We start from the raw sequence: 7,500 nt of genomic DNA on the forward strand, positions 1-7,500 counted from the left end.
CTGGCAAGCAGGACAATGCCCTAGAGACTGACTATATATGATCAGAGCCCAAGCCTCCTCTCCCCCCAAGCTAGGACGAGGGAGGGCTAGGCAGTGGCTACTGATGACTCATCAGATAGACCTATTAAGGTTCCTCATGAATGGCAGAGGCAAATAATTTCTCGTCTGCAAATCCTCCTGTGTAAAGTTTCAAAGGTCCCTCATGAATGGCAGAGGCAAGGGACAGTGACATTGCCCTGGCAAGCAGAACAATGCCCTAGAGACTGACTATATATGATCAGAGCCCAAGCTACGACCAGGGAGGGCCAGACAGTGGCTACTGATGACTCAGCAGATAGACCTATTGGCTCCCCCAAACCCTCCAACCTTAGCTCACAAGGATGGTGAGGTTGCAGACACTAATGGCACTAACGAGTCTGAGTGGGACTCGAACCCTCAGTGTGGCAAATACCATGTTGAAACGTTACCAATCAGGATACAACAAAACGTTTTGATTATTATTATTATTATTATTATTATTATTATTATTACTATCCAAGCTACAACCCTAGTTGGAAAAACAAGATGCTATAAGCCCAGGGGCTCCAACAGGGAAAAATAGCCCAGTGAGGAAAGGAAATAAGGAAATAAATAAATGAAGAGAACAAATTAACAATAAATCATTCTAAAATAAATATCTCCTCTAAAGTAGGTAAAGGTTTTTTGAATGTACAAAATATGAACAAAATATGAACAAAAATTGTGAGATGACTTAGAAATGTGATGCTATTTTTCAGTAAAGAAACAAAAAGGATATTTATGTAACTGGTTTTACATTTAGATTACCATGGCAGAGAACTGAAAATTCAGCAACGAATATATTTCAGCGTTTCTGACTGTTAAACAATAAAAAAAATACAAAATTCACGACCGTTCATTTGCATCCATTGTGTAAACAGAAGCAGACCCTCATTTTTTCTTCTTCTCTCTGAAAGTATACAAAGCGGTTTCTAAAGCTTGAGGAATTCGAAAAAGCTCCACCAATTATTCCCTGCATTTTAAATCCCTTTTTCCTTTAGGGCCAAATTAGCTTTTTCCCCAGCACCAGATTTGGACCCAAATTTGACTTTCTGATGATGTGTATTTTGTTTTGGATGATTTTGGTGTTTTATGTGTATTTTGTTTGGATGATTTTGGTGTTTTATGTGTATTTTGTTTGGATGGTTTTGGTGTTTTATGTGTATTTTGTTTGGATGATTTTGGTGTTTTATGTGTATTTTGTTTGGATGATTTTGGTGTTTTAAATGTGTATTTTGTTTGGATGATTTTGGTGTTTTATGTGTATTTTGTTTGGATGATTTTGGTGTTTTATGTGTATGTTGTTTGGATGATTTTGGTGTTTTAAATGTGTATTTTGTTTTGGATGATTTTGGTGTTTTATGTGTATTTTGTTTTGGATGATTTTGGTGTTTTGTGTGTATTTTGTTTGGATGATTTTGGTGTTTTGTGTGTATTTTGTTTGGATGATTTTGGTGTTTTATGTGTATTTTGTTTGGATGATTTTGGTGTTTTATGTGTATTTTGTTTGGATGATTTTGGTGTTTTATGTGTATTTTGTTTGGATGATTTTGGTGTTTTATGTGTATTTTGTTTGGATGATTTTGGTGTTTTATGTGTATTTTGTTTGGATGGTTTTGGTGTTTTATGTGTATTTTGTTTTGGATGGTTTTGGTGTTTTATGTGTATTTTGTTTGGATGATTTTGGTGTTTTATGTGTATTTTGTTTGGATGATTTTGGTGTTTTATGTGTATTTTGTTTGGATGATTTTGGTGTTTTATGTGTATTTTGTTTGGATGATTTTGGTGTTTTATGTGTATTTTGTTTGGATGATTTTGGTGTTTTATGTGTATTTTGTTTGGATGGTTTTGGTGTTTTATGTGTATTTTGTTTGGATGATTTTGGTGTTTTATGTGTATTTTGTTTGGATGATTTTGGTGTTTTATGTGTATTTTGTTTGGATGATTTTGGTGTTTTATGTGTATTTTGTTTGGATGATTTTGGTGTTTTATGTGTATTTTGTTTGGAGGATTTTGGTGTTTTATGTGTATTTTGTTTGGATGATTTTGGTGTTTTATGTGTATTTTGTTTGGATGATTTTGGTGTTTTACGTGTATTTTGTTTGGATGATTTTGGTGTTTTAAATGTGTATTTTGTTTGGATGATTTTGGTGTTTTATGTGTATTTTGTTTGGATGATTTTGGTGTTTTATGTGTATTTTGTTTGGATGGTTTTGGTGTTTTATGTGTATTTTGTTTGGATGATTTTGATGTTTTGTATTTGATTTCTGTAATGTGAATAATGTAAATGATTTCATTCTATAACCTTGAGGAAAGTTAATTAATTAGATGGGATTGTAATATGTGTTTTGTTATTCATAATTTTTAATCATTTTCTATGATTACCGTTATAATAATTATTTTCAGGGATGTAGAACATCGAAATTAATTAATCTCTCTCTCTCTCTCTCTCTCTCTCTCTCTCTCTCTCTCTCTCTCTCTCTCTCTCTCTCTCTCTCTATATATATATATATATATATATATATATATATATATATATATACATATATATATATATATATATATATATATATATATATATATATATATATATATATGTATACATACATATATATATTTATTTATATATCATCTCCTTCTACGGCCATTGATGCAAAGGGCCTCGGTTAGATTTCGCCAGTCGTCTCTATCTTGAGCTTTTTAATTCAATACTTCTCCATTTATCATCTCTTACTTCACGTTTCATAGTCCTCATCCATTTAGGCCTGGGTCTCCCATCTTCTAGTGCCCTGTGGAGCCAAACTAAACGTTTGGATATATATATATATATATATATATATATATGTATGTATATATATATACATATATATATGTATTTATGTATATATGTATTCATATTCATGTATGATATGTATACATATATATACATATAAATATATATATATATATATATATATATATATATATATATGTGTGTGTGTGTGTGTGTGTGTGTGTGCGTGTGTGTGTGTGTGTGTTTGTAATAGTGAGTAAATTTACATGTGATATTAATGATAATTATATCACATCATAAATAATTTTATAATTTCATTTTTAAGATAAATTTTCCTCTAGACATTGAATTGTTTTAATGATATAACTGCGGATAAAGATATCAGCATCTGTGGAAAATTGATATTTAGAAAGGAGATGACAATTTATACTTGTATATTATATATTGAAACCTTTAATGAAGGTTTGTTATGATTATAATTATTTATATTTAATATTAAAATTCCTTTGACGCTTACTTGTGTTCCTACGAGCTCACTCTACCAACTCACCCTTATGGCTAACCATAAGGAACTATATCGTAGCTGTATTTATATCTTGTCTCTTCCTTGATTGAACCTTAACTTCTAGTCGTTGCTCTCAAGTCATTTAAAAAGAATATGGTCCTATGAATTTGATAGAATCCCCTTTTTAAGATTCTATTCACATCTCGCGGAGTCTGCAAACGAATACGTGTGTCGCGGAGTCTGCAGACGAATACGTGCGTCGCGGAGTCTGCAGACGAATACATGTGTCACGGAGTCTGCAGACGAATATATATGTTGCAGAGTCTGCAGATGAATACACGTTGTGGAGTATACAGACGAATAGACATGTCGCGGAGTCTGCAGACGAATACATGTGTCGCGGAGTCTGCAGACATACATATGTCACGGAGTCTGCAGACGAATACATGCCTGGCAGAGTCTACAGATGAATACATATGTCGCAAAGTCTGCAGACGAATGCATATGTTGCAGAGTCTACAAATGAATACATATGTCGCGGAGTCTGCAGACAAAAACATATGTTGCGGAGACTGCAGACGATTACATATGTCACGGAGTCTACAGATGAATACTGAAGTCGCAGAGTCGACAGACGAATGCATATGTCGCGGAGTCTGCAGACGAATATATATGTTGCGGAGTCTGCAGATAAATACATATGTCGCAGAGTCTGCAGATGAATACATAGGTCGCGGTGTCTAATGACGAATACATAAGTCTCGTAGTCTACAGATGAATAAATATGTTGCAGAGTCTGCATAATACATAAGTCGCCGAGTCTTCAGACGAGTACGTGTGTCGTGAAGTCTGCCCGAGAGTTTGGGAATGTCGATTCAAAAAGAAAATTCCAAAGCTGCACTACTTTACAATTCCCTAAAATAGGAGGTTGCAAGCAAAGCTTATATACGGATAGTTAAGGTGTAATGTACATTTCAATATCACCTCGATCCTCAGAGCTTGGAAGTGGGTAATGTTTCAGTGGCGATAAGATATCTCCGGACTAATAATTCGCATTTGCTTAAACATGCCCCAAAACACCTCCAGACGATGATCTATTTGGCAGATATCACTAAAGATTTGGGCACTTGTTGAGGATGGATGGTGGGAAGGGAGTGAGGAGGGCTTGTGAGGAACATGTTAAGGGGGAAGATGGAGAGGAAGGCAGAGAATTTGTTGGCACGATAAGGTGAAGGATGATATGGAAAGAAGAGGTTTGGTGGAAGAGGCATTGGAGAGGGCGCATCAGGCAAACCGACCTCATAATGTAGGGATAACGGAGGAAAGGAGAAGAAGGATAAAGACTTTGAAATTCGTTGTACTGAGAGGTATGATTTGTTATTATTATAGTTAGTATTAGTGGTAGTGGTAGTAGAAATAGTAGTAGTAGTAGTAGTAATAGTGAAAGTATTAGTAATAGTAGTAGTAGTAGTAGTAACAGTGAAAGTATTAGTGGTAGAAATATTGACTAATCAATCACGACTCATGGTAATCTCTGATATCCATACATTTGTGGAGAACATGCAAGAGGTCTTAGGTTGTAATATTTCTATGTAAAAAAAATATGGAATGGTGGGAAATGAAGATATTTACTTCATTTATATATGGGATCATGAAGTTAGAATCGCTGGAATGAATGATAAGATTGTGTCACAGTTTACGAAGTGGTACAACATAGTAAATGACATACTCTTGGATATGGATGTAGTACAATCCTAACAGCTTCTTCTCTTCCTCTTTTACTAATAATCTTATATAAATTGATCTTTTGAATCCTTTTGAATCCTGCTAATTGAAGAATGTACTCCTCCATAGCAGATGCAACAACTGTACCCATCAGACCATTTCTTTTTCTAGCTCCTATTTTTGCATTCAGATCACCTAGCCCAACCATCCCTTCTCCTCTTCAAAAACCGAACCTTTATTTGGGAACTCTGGTTGATTCTTTCTAATCTCTTTAGTTAATCTTATATAAATTGTTCTTTTTAATCCAGGTAATTCAAGAATGTACTCTCCTCCACAGCAGATGCAACAACTGTACCCACCAGACTATTTCTTTTTCTAGCTCCTATTTTTGCATTCAGATCACCTAGCCCAACCATCCCTTCTCTTCAAAAACCGAACCTTTGTTTGTGAACTTTGGTTGATTCTTTTTAAACTCTTTATTGACTGTTAATACTAAATCAGCTCCACTTCTGATCTGTGACATTTGATTAGTTTAAATTAATTACAAAATCTTTTTTGACTTATGAGTAACTATTTTGATTTAAGAACTTTCATCTCTGTAGGGTAATTGATTTGAGTAATTTTAGTAGGTGATTTATAGTAACTGAATTAATAGTTTTACTTCACTAGCACAACTTTCTGCTCTGTGGAATAATTCTTTTGGTTTAACCAATCCTATTTGGTAGAGTAACTTTTTTATTAACGTTACCAGCACAACTTTCTGCTCTGTGTAGTAATCAATAGGACTTCACTACCACAACTTTCTGCTCTGTGTAGTAATCAATAGGACTTCACTACCACAACTTTCTGCTCTGTGTAGTAATCAATAGGACTTCACTACCACAACTTTCTGCTCTGTGTAGTAATCAATAGGACTTCACTACCACAACTTTCTGCTCTGTGTAGTAATCAATAGGACTTCACTACCACAACTTTCTGCTCTGTGTAGTAATCAATAGGACTTCACTACCACAACTTTCTGCTCTGTGTAGTAATCAATAGGACTTCACTACCACAACTTTCTGCTCTGTGTAGTAATGAATTGGACATCACTACCACAACTTTCTGCTCTGAAGAATAATTGTTTTGATTTGACCAACCCAACTTTCTGATCTGAAGAATAATTGTTTTGATTTGACTAACACAACTTTCTGTTCTGAAGAATAATTGTTTTGATTTGACCAACCCAACTTTCCGTTGTGAAAAATAATTGTTTTGACTTAACCAATACAACTTTCTGTTCTGAAGAATAATTGTTTTGACTAAACCAACAACTTTATGCTATGAAGAATAATTGTTTTGACTTAACCAACACAACTTTCTGTTCTGTAGAATAATTGTTTTGACTTAACCAATACAACTTTCTGCTTTGAGGATCAATTGTTTTGACTTAACCAATACAACTTTCTGTTCTGAAGAATAATTGTTTTGACTTAACCAATTCAACTTTCTGTTCTGAAGAATAATTTTTTGATTTGACCAACATGACTTTCTGCTCTGAAGAATATTTGTTTTGACTTAACCAACCAAACTTTCTGCTCTGAAGAATAATTGTTTTGACTTAACCAATACAACTTTCTGCTCTGAAGAATAATTGTTTTGACTTAACCAATACAACTTTCTGTTCTGAAGAATAATTGTTTTGACTTAACCAATTCAACTTTGTTCTGAAGAATAATTGTTTTGATTTGACCAACACAACTTTCTGTTCTGAAGAATAATTGTTTTGACTAAACCAATACAACTTTCTGTTCTGAAGAATAATTGTTTTGACTTAACCAACACAACTTTGTTCTGAAAAATAATTGTTTTGATTTGACCAACACAACTTTCTGCTCTGAAGAATAATTGTTTTGACTAAACCAATACAACTTTCTGCTCTGTAGAATAATTGTTTTGACTTAACCAACACAACTTTCTGTTCTGAGGAATAATTGTTTTGACTAAACCAATACAACTTTCTGTTCTGAAGAATAACTGTTTTGACTTAACCAACACTACTTTCTGTTCTGAAGAATAATTGTTTTAACTTAATCAACACAACCTTTTGCTCTGAAGAATAATTGTTTTGACTTGACCAATACAACTTTCTGCTCTGTAGACTAATTTTTTTGACTAAACCAACAACTTTCTACTATGAAGAATAATTGTTTTCACTTGACCAACACAACTTTCTGCTCTTGAATAATTGTTTTGATATAACTAAAACAACTTTCTACTCTGTGGACTAATCATTTTGAGGTAGCCTACACAGTTTGCTGCTCTGTAGAGTAATGTTTTAGACTTGACTAAACCATTCAGTTCTGTGTAGTAGGAGTTTGGACAATATATCTTTCTGCTCTATATGATAAAACTGACCAATCTTTGCCTGACCTAACCTAACCTAACCTAACCTAACCTA

The 7,500-nt window shown here is 33.8% G+C and overlaps 1 protein-coding gene across 1 annotated transcript in view; it reads left to right on the forward strand.

Moving 5' to 3' along the window:
- Positions 1 to 7,500, forward strand: part of LOC137636938 (uncharacterized) — a 32,984-nt gene that overhangs the window by 12,887 nt on the left and 12,597 nt on the right. The window lies entirely within an intron of this gene.

Source organism: Palaemon carinicauda, unplaced genomic scaffold (assembly GCF_036898095.1).
Source record: "Palaemon carinicauda isolate YSFRI2023 unplaced genomic scaffold, ASM3689809v2 scaffold456, whole genome shotgun sequence".
Classification (NCBI taxonomy): Eukaryota; Metazoa; Arthropoda; class Malacostraca; order Decapoda; family Palaemonidae; genus Palaemon; species Palaemon carinicauda.